The following is a 13,386-nucleotide window of genomic DNA, read 5'->3' as shown; positions in this document are numbered from 1 at the left end:
CATCAAGGTCAAGGTGGCAGGATGGGGGTAGAGGGATGGAAGGGGTAAAGGGTGGAGGAAACTGTGTTCCTACTCAGCTCTGTGTCTTGTCATCTGGGCCCCAAAGAGCTGTGTTAGTGCATATTATCATCTCTCAAACACTCTCATGAAATCAGTTTCTTCAGCTCCTGCCCTCGCTCTCACTCTGGAAGCTCAAATCCAGGCCAGGTGCTGTGCTGGGGAGGAGCCCCCACCGCCCTCCTTCTAGGAACCCACACAATGGAGGGTTGAAGAGCAATTCTGAAGCCAGACTGTCCATATTTAAATCCTGCCTTAGCTATTTATAAGCCACATGATGTTAGGTAGATTACTTACTTTACCTTTGCCTCAATTTTCTAATCTGTAAAATGGGGATGATGGTATCTACCTCATAGGGCTGAAGTTGTGAGAAATAAATGAACTAATATAAGTAAAGTGCTTGGAGTAGTACCAGGCACATAGCCACAGGATGTGAGTATTTCCTGATATTACTATAGGCCCCGTGCACTAAATTCGTGCACTGGGGAGGGAGGAGGTCCCTCAGCCTGGCCTGCGCCCTCTTGCAGTCTGGGAGCCCTCAGGGGATGTCCGACTGACAGCTTAGGCCCACTCCCTGCAGACCTAAGCCAGCAGACGGACATCCTTAGTGCTGCCATGGAGGCGGGAGAGGCTCCCGCCACCACTGCTGTGCTCACCAGCCATAAGCCTGGCTCAGGGCTTCTGGCTGAGCAGCACTTCCCCTATAGGAGCACACTGACCACCAGGGGGCAGCTCCTGCATTGAGCGTCTGCCCCCTGGTGGTCAGTGCATGTCATAGCGACTGGTCATTCCGCCTTTCAGTCTATTTGCATATTAGCCTTTTATTATATAGGCCTAGAGGCCCAGCATGCGAAATCGCGCGGGACCCGCCTCCGCCTCTCAGCTCTGACCGGTTGTTTGGTCGTGACGCCATTAGGACGTTACAACCACAGGCCTTTTATAATATAGGATTATTATGATATTATAGCCATTGTTCCTGTTTCTTCCTGTGCCCTTTCTCAGAGCCCCCCTCTCAATTCTTCTAGCAGCAAACCCAGTCTCCATATTTACCAGTGGGTTCAAAACAGAAGGGGGAGTCTGACAGTTCATAATTCCAGGGGGCAACTTCCACTTTATAATCATTGTCCGTGTTCACCACCAGTTATTCAGTGCCCAACCTGAGCATCTGAACACAGCTCTCTCCTGTTCTCTCTAATACATGGAACTTGCTGTCTGTCTGCTTGGGCTGCTATAACAAATGGACCGAGTGGCTTAAACAACAAACACTTATTTCTCACCTCTCTGGAGGCTGGGAAGTCTGAGATCAAGGTTCCTAGTGAGAACACTTTCTGGTTCCCTTTTCCATTTTCCTTCCTATGTCAGAGAAAGTGCTCTGGTCTCTTCCTTTTTTCATAAGGACACTAATATAATCATGGAGGCTCCACCTTGTGATCTCATCCAAACCTAGTTACCTCCCAAGGGCCCCTACCTCCAAGCACCATCACATTGGGGATTATGGCTTTAGCATGAATTTTGGCCTGACACAAACATTCAGTTTATAACACCCACCCAACCAGGACATCGCATAGTCAGGCACTTCCCCACGAGCCTGGTGTGCAGTAGGCACTCAGGGACTCCGTGTGGACCTTTTAATAATTAATCCTCACCACCACCCTGTGAGGAGCAGATGGTTATCCTCTGACGAGAAATGGGGATATAGCACTCAGAGAGGGCTGTATTAGGATAAGAGAGGCTATGCCTTATAAACAAACAACCCCTAAATCTCAATGGATGAACACGACAAAAGTTCATTGTTTACTTACTAAATTCTGCTGCAGGTCCAGACAGCTCTCAGGGCTGACTCAGCTTTTCCATGCTGCTTTGATCTTGAAGACCCACCATCTCAAAAGAGGCCTTTTTTGGTTGCTGTAGCAGCTGGAAGATTATGTACCAACACTTGTATGCTTTGGCCAGGCAGTGACCCTTTCGCCTCTGCCCACAACTTGTTGGTCAGGAGCAGTCACATGGCCCACCTGCCAGCAAGGAGCCTGGGAAATGTAGGAATCCATGTATGAAGGAGAAAGGTTGGTGGTGATGCTGTATGTCCAGGCATGAACCAGACAAGAAAGGTCCAGGAGTTTAGGGTGAGAGGAGATCCTGCCAGTTGGAGGGGGCTGGATGTAGGCTATGAAGGAGGGCAAGATGGACTTGGCAGGCAAAGAAGAGAAGGATGGTGTTCCATGTGGGGACAAGAATGAGTAAACACACCTGGAGGTAGAAAAGCATACAATGCCTCCAAGGAACAATGAGAACATCCTGGCTTACGTGGATTGGTCTGGGGAGGATGGGGAAGGTGAGGGTGGACTTTCAAGGCCTAGAGAGGATGTGTTTTGGGGGCAGAATTGACAAGTCCACAGTCCATCAGCACCCCCTGTGTGGTTGTGGTGGGAGAAGAGGGCCCTGGTCTGACTTCCAGGTTTCTGGCTTGGGAAACTGGGAGAGGAGGTATCAGGCATCAAGTTGGGGAACCCTAGAGGAGGAGCCGTGTGGGGTCAAAGGGAAAGGTTGGTTTGAGTCACATTGGGTTTGAGATACCATGGAACACACAGGGAGGGGCCAGGAGCCAGTGGATAGTGGGGTCCTAAGCTCAGAAGGAACTGGGGCTGGAGCAGATCAGAAATGTAGGCACTCAGATGGTGACCAAGGAGGCCTCAGGCGTGGATTGCATGACTCAGGGGTCATGTGAAAGGCGAATGGGGAAGGGGATCCAGGACAGAGCTCTGGAGGGCAGCCTTGTGAGCAAGGGCAGAGGCCAAGTCCAAGAAGGTACCAGTCAGAGGTGTGGGGCAAATCCAGGAGGCGTCATGGGAGCACAAGAGAGCCAAGACAGGACAGGTCAGTTGTGCCTGACACTGTCCCGGCATCCAGAGGAGGTGTGACCATGGGATTTAGTGGCAAGAAGGCTGCTAGAGACCTTGTTTCTAGGGTATGAGGGGTATAGAAGGCAGCTTGGAGTGGGTTAAGGAGCAAAATGTAGACAACTCTCCCAGAGGCTTTCCTGGATGGAAAGAGAGATGGCTCTGGTGAGCGGTTGGGCTGTCAAAGGAGAATGTGTCTTTAAATATTATTATTTTTATTGTTCTTTTCTTAAAAGAGGGAACAAACTTGAATATGTTGATAGCTGACAGGAAGGAACCATTAGGGAAGGAGAGTCAGGGGGTCCCTGAGGAGTGGGGGGCAGTGGGAGGAATCGGGGACTGGGAGTGGCAGTTGGGATTTGCCTAGAAGGCACCCCTAGGTGAGCCATTGGGGCAGGGCTGTGAGGAAGCCATGGAGGGGGAGATGGGGAACTACAGTAGTTGAAGCTAAAAGATCTCACGGACATTGTGGGGGTGGGTGTGCAAGTGTAAGACAGCAAAAGGGAGAGATTGAGGAGTAAAGAGATGAGGTTAGAAAAAGAGGCAGCGAGAAGTTAGAGACACATAAAGATAATCAGAAATAAAGACAAGGAGCAGAAGAGAGACAGAGAGGGAGGATGAAAGGCTGGGCTTAGGCTCAGGGGAGGCCCCCTCAGTAGAGGCCCCCTCCTGGGCGGATGTGGGCGGGGCTGGGGAGCGCCGGTGGAAAGAATGTGTGCTGTTCTCAGGAGACCCTGAGCCAGCCCAGAGCTCGGACCCTCTTCTAAATCCAGCGCAGGAGTCTACCTAACTGTAACCACACAGATGCCCTGGCCCCTTGCTTTCTGGGATCTGGGGGCTGGGAGGTGGACCTGCCAAGCTCTGCCTCCATTGCAGAAGTGGCAGATAAGCCCCTCAAAACAGCTGGTGCTGGGCAGACCGGTGCCTGGGACAGTCCAGGCTTCTGGCCATCCAACGGGCATTGGCCCTGAGTATGGACAGGCCTTGAGGGAAATGAAAGTTGCAGCCAAGTCCCTGCCCCCACTGCTCATGGCCCCAGCCCCAGGCCTTGTTGCCCTTGGAGCCTAGGCCACCCTGACATTCACCTAATTGTCTTCCAGCTTTGATGAGTGGCTCCAGAGAGGTGCTGCCATGGATCAAATTAAATGTGAGCCAAGCAGGCAGGCTGATGATGAGGCGGGAAATACCACATTTACATAGCCCAGCACCCGGGCTGGAGACCTGACCTGGAGAGGCAGATCCAGGGACTCTGAGACACAGAGGGAGTCAGAGAGACAGAGACAGGGAGATGGGGTGGGGGTGGGGAAGAAAGAAACAGCGTAGAGGGTGGGGGAAGGTGGGCAGGGCAGTGAGGACTAGGGGCCTTGCCACCTTCAGGCAAGTGACTGTGCCCTTCGGAGTAAAGAGGGAAGGTGGTGGCCCAAAGCCCAAGATGCAGCTGAGCACCCCTCCTGCCTGACTCCCAGCTGAGTCTCCAGCAGCTCCCCTCACCCAGCCCAGACCCCGCAGCTGGGCTGCAGCTGCCTCCTTCAGCATAGCCCTGGCGGGTGCGGCCCTGAGCTCCCCCTCAGTTCAATCGGGGACATTCTGACTGCCCCAGCAAGGGTGTGTGTGTGTGTGTGTGTGTGTGTGTGTGTGTGAACGTGACGGTGAGGGCAGAGTGGGAGCATGCGCCACACCTGCATGGGATCTTCTGTGTGCAGGTGTTGCTGTCGCCAGGTGTGGGCACTGGGAGGACATTAGTGAGCTAGGTTTTCCCTCCTCTCTATGTGGAGTCAGGCCTAAAGGCCCGGGTGGCCCAGGGACTCCCACCCATGGGCCCCGAGTCTGTGTGCAGGACATGTGGGTGCCGGTGTTCAAGTGGGAGTGATTGTGCCAGCAGCCCTCCTGCCCCTGCTGGAGGCATTGTCACAGCCTCAGGACAACTCAGGGAGGAAGCCACTGACATTCCCCCCACTTCACAGAGAAGAACACCGAGGTTCACAGAGGGGAAGTGGACCAGCTGGAAAGGGCACAGCCCAGAACACAAACCCAGGACTGTGCTGCTCAGCCCATCGGCCTTTGAGTGCGTGGTCATCTGTGTGTCTCTCCGGGTGTCCGTGGCCCCTGACAAAAGCTGGGTCTGGTGAGCCCAGAACATTCTGCCCAGACCCTGTGCTTAGTCGGGTTGATAAGTACTTCTTCATCCTTCCTTCAGCTTCCTATCCTGGTTTCCTCCTGAACGGCCCCATCTTCCCTCTTCAGCCTCACAGACCTGAGCTGGACACCTTGGAGAGTACTTTCACCATTAACAGTGTTACTGAGCCCACGCCGTGTGCCAGGCATGAGGTATGGCCTTCACATAGGTGTCGTTGCACGTGCACTTCAACCCCAGGCGGGGGCACTATCCCTACCCACATTTGACAGATGGGGAAACAGAGGCTCATGCAGGTCAAAGAGAGGTGTTTGCTCAGAGTTAGTCTCTTTGTGGGTTCAGCTCCTTTTCCCCAAGAGTCCCCATCCTCTGACACAGACCTGCATGACCAGGAGGCAGAGGGGTGTGGAAGGAGAGTGTGTGTGTGTGTGTGTGTGTGTGTGTGTGTGTGAGCTTGCACATCCACGCAGGTGTGGGTGAGCTTGGGGCCCAGCAGGACCCTACCCTGTGCCAGTGCTTGTCAGGCACTTGGCCACTTCACCTCCTCAACTCCCTATGCCTGGGATAGAGTCTACTGCCTGGGACAGAGTATTCCCCCATTTCAGAATGAGCAAACTGAGGCTCAAAATGGGAGATGACAGCAAGTTAGCATCAAGGCTAGTTCTGGGACCCAGATTTCCAGCTCTTTCCAGCACCCGAGCCTCAGCCAGGTTTGCCCCTTCCTAATCCCCCCGCCCATAGAAGCTAGATCCGAGAAAGTGCCTGTTGGCTCCACTGAGAAGCCCTTCCCCCTCACCCACAGGGTCCAGGGAGGCTTTTACTGGGAAAATAATTAGAAATCTAATTCTTATTTCTCTCACTCTGCTAATTGTCTGTGGACAATTTGATTGTAACAGTCGTCACTGAAGCAGGAAAACCACCTTATTTCTGCCAGACATCCTCCTGCAATTAACACCAGCAACTGCCTGCCTCTCCTCTCACCTGCAGAGACCCAGGGCCTGGGGGGCCTCACCTTTTTGTCTCTCAGCTCTGGCTAGGGCACATCTGGGGACTAGCCCTGGCCACAAGGGGTGGGCGAATGGGGCAGGGGCAGGTGCCCAGAGATTTACAGGGCAAGGAAGGGAGAGAGGGAGAGGGAGAGGGAGAGGGAGAGGGAGAGGGAGAGGGAGAGGGAGAGAGAGAGAGAGAGAGAGAGAGAGAGAGAGAGAGAGAGAGAGAATGAATGAGAATATTTGAGCATTTGGGAAAAGAATGAGGGATGGAGGCCCAGGCCCAGAAAGAGTCAGGGAGGCAGCAGGCCAGACCAGGGCATAAATGAAGGAGAAGGAAAGGCAAAGGAAGGAGGAAAATGCCAACTGGGGTTCAAGCTGAAGCAGCAGGAGACAGGGCCCCCAGCCCAGACGCTCTCTGCAAAGGCAGGGGACATACCTCTGAGACAAAACCAGACTGTTTTGAGGAGCCAGCTGCTGAGGGCTCCCCGGAGAGCCCAGTCTCCAGTGGGATGTGGCTGATTAAGAAATGAAGGAGGAGAGGAAGGATGGGGCAGGAGGGGTGTGGGGGACAGGAAAGGTGAAGGATCTGGGACCAGATATGAATGTGGATGGGGACAGGGGACTGAGCAGGAGACAGCACACAACCAGGGCTGACCTGTTGATCGAAGTGGGAGGGGCTCCACGCTCCCACCTGCCACCCCCCGCCGGTCCCTGGAGGCACAGCCCTCTGGGGGCAGGCACTCTCCATTTCTACCCAGTCTCCCCACACATCTTGTCTCCAGTCTTCATTTCCATCCCTGTCCCCACCCTGTCCCCCTCTCTCCCTTCCTGGGCAGGAGCCCTGGTCACACATGGGTTGAGCCCTTTTTCTTGGGGGCGGGGTGAAGGGCCCTGTGCTGAAGTCCAGTGCAGTGGGCAGGAGAGAGATGCTGACTGTCTTTGTGACACCAACCTGCTCTCAGATGCCCATTCCAGGGCACCTGCCCCACAGTGGATGCCCCAGGTGATTTTCTGGGTGCTCCATGTAGGGCAGGGGATGGGCAGCCCAGCCTCACCTCACGGGGAACCCTGTGCAGCCTGTTCTGCCCTCACCCCAGGGCTCCTCCCTCACCCCAGGGCTCTGTCCCCGCCCTCTCTCCCTCAGCTCAGTCTAGGAGGGTGGGTGCAGGGGGCTGAGGGGCAGGCAGCCATGTGGTGGGGCCTGGGGCCTGCACAGGGTGGGAGAGAGAAAGAGAGAGAAAGGGGAGCTTCAGCCCAGAGCCTCCGCCTCCTCTTCCCTCTGCTGGTTCTCAGCCCTCCCCTCTTCCCCCTCCCAGGCTTGTCAGGGGAGGATGTGGGGGGGGGGGGGTGGGCACCGGGGCTCCTGTCAGTCTCGAGCTGGAGAGCTCCCCAAGCTTCATTAACATGCAAATTAGCAAGTTCTGACTGGCTGTGGCAGCCACCCCTCCCAACCCAGTGAGAGAGAGAGAGGGGGAGAGAGAGAGAGAGAGAATTGTCTACAGCAGGGTCTGAAGAGGGGGAGCAGCTCTCATAGTGGACTTCACAGACAGCAGTACACATGTGTTTCACACACATCCATACACACACCTACACAAAGACACGCATACATGATACACATACACACACATGCATACACACACATATAAACATATGCACACCAGACCAACAGACACTCCTGGTCACAGCCCGCCAGCCACATAGCTACAGCTTAGGGACACCCATGGACCCACAATCACAGCCACACAACTTTACCCACAGTGACCACACCCTAAACTGTCTCAAAAAGGCATACCCAGCACCCACTTCAAACTCACAAAATTTTACACAGTCCTGCACAGAGATTAACCCACAAAAACACTCTCTCACTCAGCCACACATGTACATACACAGTCCCAGGCACTCACACAAAGTCGCACCCAGGCACACAGTCCAGTGAGAGGCAGGCACTGAGGCCTGTCGCGACCCCTCTACCAGAATTACCCAGGACCAGCCTGTGTCTCCCACCAGCCCTGACGGTGAGTTTCTTGTACTGTTGGCCCTCTGCTTGGAACCCCCACCCTGAACCTCCTTCACCCAGCCCACTTGTCCTGCCTTCCAGCCATCCCCTGCCCGGGCAGCTTGCCCTGGCCTCCCTGTGTAGCATTGGGCCCCTTCTGTGGCCACAGGGCCCCCCAGGCTTCCCTAGAGGGTGGCCCTGGCCCACTGCACTGAAGCTGCCTGTTGATGTGTCTGCCTCCAGGAGGCGGGGAACTCAAGGAGGCGGGGAAGGCGGCAGTCAGTCTGGTGCCCCGCTCCATCCCCAGTGCTCAGCTCCTACCCATCCGTGCTGTTTCCGCAATAGGGTGGAGCAGGAGACAACAGCCATAATAACGTGAACAGCTAATGGCCATACACACAACGACCCCATGAGGGAGTTTCTATTGCTGTCAACTCCATGGTCACAGGTGAGGAAACTGAGGCTCAGAAGGATTAGGAGCCTGGTCAAGATCACCCAGCCTATAAGTGACAGACAGAACTACTGGTATCTGAGCTCTGGTCAAGCTTTGGGCTGCCCTGTATGTGCTCTTCCCCAGGACACCAGGCAGAGACGCAGAGGGAAGGGGCAGTCACAGGAGTGGGGGTTGGGCGTGGGGGAGGGGAAAAGCAGCAAGAGGCGTTCCTCAGTACTGAGGAAAGAAGAGAGTTCTTGACCTCTGAGGGGAGGGTCTTTGACCACTCACACATGTCATGGAAGCTCTGGGCCATGGGATCCTGAGAAATTAGTCTGGATACGCCCACTTTGAGTGGGGCAGTGACTAAAGCCAGAGAGGTCCCAGGTCAAACCTGATTCCCATTTCTTCAGTACCTGCTGTGAGCTGAGCATTCACATCTGAGTGATCTACTTTAACCCTCCAGAGAGGTCCGCGCTCTTATTAGCTCAGTGTATCTCCAATTCCTGAGGCCAACGTGGTGGGCATCTGTGGCCTTGTCTTCAGGGAACCTTTCCTCCCACCCCATGCTAACCCCACTTTTGGAATGGAGCTGCCATCTTTTACAGATCTCACCCTCCAAACAGTGTTGATTGCTCATTGATGGACAAATGATTCAAATGGGCCAATCAGAGTCCTGGCTTGAGCATTTTGAACTGGGGACTAAGGCAAGGCTCTGGATTTCCAGCAGCCCAGATCCCCTTCTGCAGTGGGAGAAGAGAAACTGGCCAATGCACTGAAGGGAGGGGAGGAAGTCCAGCTATAACTCGCCTGTAAGGGCACAGCCCCGGAGCTTCTTTGGCTTACTGGGCCTTCTCCAGCTGGTTCCATCCAGCTCCACCTTGCCCAAGTCTCTCCTCCATTGTTCATTACCCCTCTGCTTGTCTAGGGCCCATCATCACTCAGGAGGCTCACAACCAGTGTCAGGGGATTGAAGCCAGGCAGGAGGGGCTGTGCCCATTGGATAACTCAGGAGGTGCTGAGGCAGGACTCAGGGCACAGACAGCCTCATTCCTGCTGGACAATCCATGAGTGAATGGCTGAGTGCTGTCACTGAGTGGTCCTCACATTCTCCCTGCCAAAGGCCAGGGCCCATGTCTGCTTGTTCACTGTGCCCAGTGTCTGATATATGGAAGGCACTCACATCCAACTGTGAAAGGAATGAATGGATGGTTGAGCTGACATATGTCTCAGGCCTGGACAGGCTATAATGCCACCCCCTGAATTGTGTTAGAGCAGCTTAAGACTGAAGCCCAGCAGCCTAGGCTCAAGGGGAAGACCCCTGGGAACAAGTAAAGGCATTTGGTGAGAGTGGGTGGGAGAAAAAATGGCCTATTGACTAATTATTTAAAATGTCAGCTGTTGAGCTGGGACTCAAACCCAGGACTCTTAACAACTCTGGACTTCTAGGCCCCCACAGTTGCCTTTCTGAATTCCTCAGAGATAATTCTTAGCACTGCCCATTTGCTTCTTCAGTCAGAGTTGTCAGGGCTTACTGAATGTGGCCTGGTGCATCCCGCCCCGTCCCTGGGCCCCTACCTTCCCCAGACCCAGTGTGGGCCCCAGGTAGAGGTCAGCCAGGACCCACCCTCCCAGTGTGAAGGCTGCTGTTAGACCTGTTGCTTCTGTTCTGGGCTTTTTGATCCAGGAGAGGGCCCAGGTCTCTGGAGAGATAAGACAGAGCCAGGCCCTTCTCTGTGGGCCAGAGTTCCTGAGTATCCTTTGAGACTGACCCCAAATTCTGCCCTGGTAGAATGGAGGTGTCTGTGTTTCTGGCTCTGGTTCTTCAGTTTGGCAGCTGCCACTGGCATTTGGCACAGACAAGGCAGAAGCACAGAATCCAGCTGTCGGCTCCAGGGGTGAGTATGGTTGGCAAGCCAGGGCAGCCCTTCCCAGCCCCGGAAGCAAAGGGTTAACAGGCTGGGGAAGGAGGGAGCAGCAGTCATTTGGCTAAGGAGCCTTGTTAATTGATTCCCTCATTCCCATTTGTTCCTGCTAAAGAGAGACAGATGAGAGGGAGCCCGCCAGGCCCGTCTTGGCACCCGGCAGCTTGGCTGGGCACAGCTGTGCTCCTGGCTCTGGTGTCTCTGTGGAGGAGGGGCTGGTCACAGCGGAGGTGAGGAGGTGGGGCAGTCTCATCTCCAGCCCAGTGCCCTCTGCTCACCCTTGGTGATATCTCAGGCAGAGATATCTCAGAGCGCTTTGAGAGGTTTGAGAGGACGGATCTCTTTCACCCTGTGACACCTCTTTGATCTCTTGGCCTGCACTGTCACCACCCATGGCCTGGAGCTCCCTCATGGGCGGGGGGGGGGGGGGGGGGCCTTGGGAGGGGGGAGCTCACAATGCGCCCCTGCCAATATGAGGGCCCCGCAAGGTTTCTGCCTGGAAGGGGTCCGCTCTGGCCTGTCCAGCTGAGTTCTGTGACTTTGTGAGGCAGGCTGAAGTCACAGCACAAAACTGTGCCACAGGCTCCGTCTGAATCCCCTGGTTTCCACTTGCCTCAGCCTCAGCTTTTTGTCTGCTCTTGCCTGGCCTTCATCTCAGCCAACTCTCTGATGCCTGTTAGATTGGGCTGTTTGGAACTGTAGTTGACAATGACCCTGCCAGTTACCCCAAGACCATGGGTTTGAATGTCACAATGCAGTCAAGCATGGAGACCCCTGAGTTCAAATCCTGGCTCTTCCACGTACTAGCTGCATAATTTGGGCAAGGCATTTTTACCTCTTTGCGTCTCCATTTTATCATATGTAAAGCGGCAGTGATACTTGTACCTGTCTGTGGTAGGTTGCAAACTTGGCCACACTGCTCCACCCCTCTCTGAGCATGCCCCATGGGATATCACTTTGCAGCTTCTCCCATCCCCTTGAATCTGGGATGGCCTTGTGACTAACGTTGGCCAACAGAATGTGGTAGCAGTGCCAGTGCCAGTTCTGAGCCTAGGCCTCAAGGGGCCTTACATGCTTTCTTTTGTTCTCTTGGAACCCTGCCCAGCTGCTGTGTGAAAAAGCTTGGGCTATTCTGCTGGATGAAGAGAGACACATGGCTCAGTCACCCTCATCACCTAGATGAGAGCAAGGCAACTCCCAGAAGTGGAGCCACTTAACTGACTAGCAGCTGACTGCAGCTGCATGAGTGAGCTCAGCCATGACTAGAAGGACAGCCCGAACCACAGATCATGAGCTTAATGAGTGGTTGTTGTTTTAAGTCATAAATGTTGGGGTGATTTATTACACAGCAGCAGCTAACTGATACACTATCTCAAATCATTGCTTTGTGGGAAAATGAGATAATGCAAGTAAAGTACCTAGCAGAGTGCCTGGCACATAGAAGTGATCGGAAAGTAGAGCTTCCATCACTATTGCCCAGGGTGGCGGCAGTGACCACAAATAAAATCCGAGACTCTTAAAGGCACTCAAAAGTTAGAGGGACTCTCTTTGACCTACTCACCTCTGTAGTAGTAATGAAAATAGTGAATAACATTACTGAGCAGATAATGCACCAATGCCTCTTGCACGGTATGAGTGTCAGCTGAATTCCTGGTCAGAGAGATGGAAGAGAGCTATGAGAACAGGACCTAACTCTGTGCCAGGCTTGGTAGCAGCTATTTTACACACATTATCTCATCTACTCCTCACTTGACTTTGCGTGAGAGAGGCACTCTCATGTATACATTATTTTACACATTCACCATTTTAAATCTGAGCAAACTGAGGCTGGGAGATGTGAAATTTAATTTACCCAATGCTGCATGACTTGTGAGTGGCTAGAAAGCCTCCGGCTCTTTAGAAAGCCATTGACGACTGCTCCTTTGTCTGATCTGCCATTCAGCTTCCATCTGGCAACCCCAGTCTCTGAGGACATAAGAGTTTTTCTCAAACTTTTACCAGATTTTATAGTTGGGCTCAGTTAGATCCCCACCAACCACTCTAGAGTCTGCTCTTCTAGCCTCTCACAGACAGACAAACTCTGCCAAAGCCTCATCGTTTTCTCTGGTGGGACAAGGTTTTCTGACTTTGCTCTCAGTAGATGCCTACTGAGGCCATGGGCTTTTCTCTGGCTGTTCCTCCTGGGTCGCCAAGTGATAACTACTCAGCTTTCCAACCTTTTGTAAATTTTCCCTTGTTCTCATGGCTCCCTTCCATCTCTCTGGTCAGGGAATTCAGCTGACACTCATACTGTGCAAGAGACTTAGGGAGCATTATCTGCTCAGCATCCTTCTCTTCTCTGGATAGTCACACCCTTCCCTTAGCTCCTACAGCCCTGTGACCACTGTGTGAGCTGCTATGTTCTTATGCTCCCCCCCGCCCCCCCGTCCCCATAGCTCACTGGCCCAAGGGTGGCACATAATCCAAACCTAGGCAACTAAAGTCCTCTAAGTTTTTCAACTGGAAATGAAAGAGTCTGTCTTTCTTGGAGGTTATAAGATATAAAAATGGAGAGGATGCTATTACGAATTTTTTCATATTTTATTATTTCTGTTGTTGATATTTCATTGCTTTTATATATGATTACTTTTTAGAATAACTTTTTAAAAAATATAGGTGCTTTTGGAGTAGTCTTTTTCCTCTTCACAAACTTAATTATGATATTTTTAGGCCAAAGGTGGTCAAGCCAGCCCTACTGAGAAAAAAAAATTAAAAATAATATTTAATCTCTTTAAAAATTTTTTAAATTTATTGACTTGAGAGAGAGAGGAAGAGAGAGAAATATCGATTTGTTGTATCGGTTGGCGTATCAGGACGACATTCTAACCAACTAAGCTACCCTGCCAGGGCTGATCTCTGTTTTTAAAAAATCAGGAGGGCCCTTCTGGCTGGTGTGGCTCAGTGGTTGAGCGT

Source organism: Plecotus auritus (genome assembly GCF_963455305.1).
Source record: "Plecotus auritus genome assembly, chromosome: 2".
NCBI lineage: Eukaryota > Metazoa > Chordata > Mammalia > Chiroptera > Vespertilionidae > Plecotus > Plecotus auritus.
Note: the sequence above shows the minus strand (reverse complement) of the source record.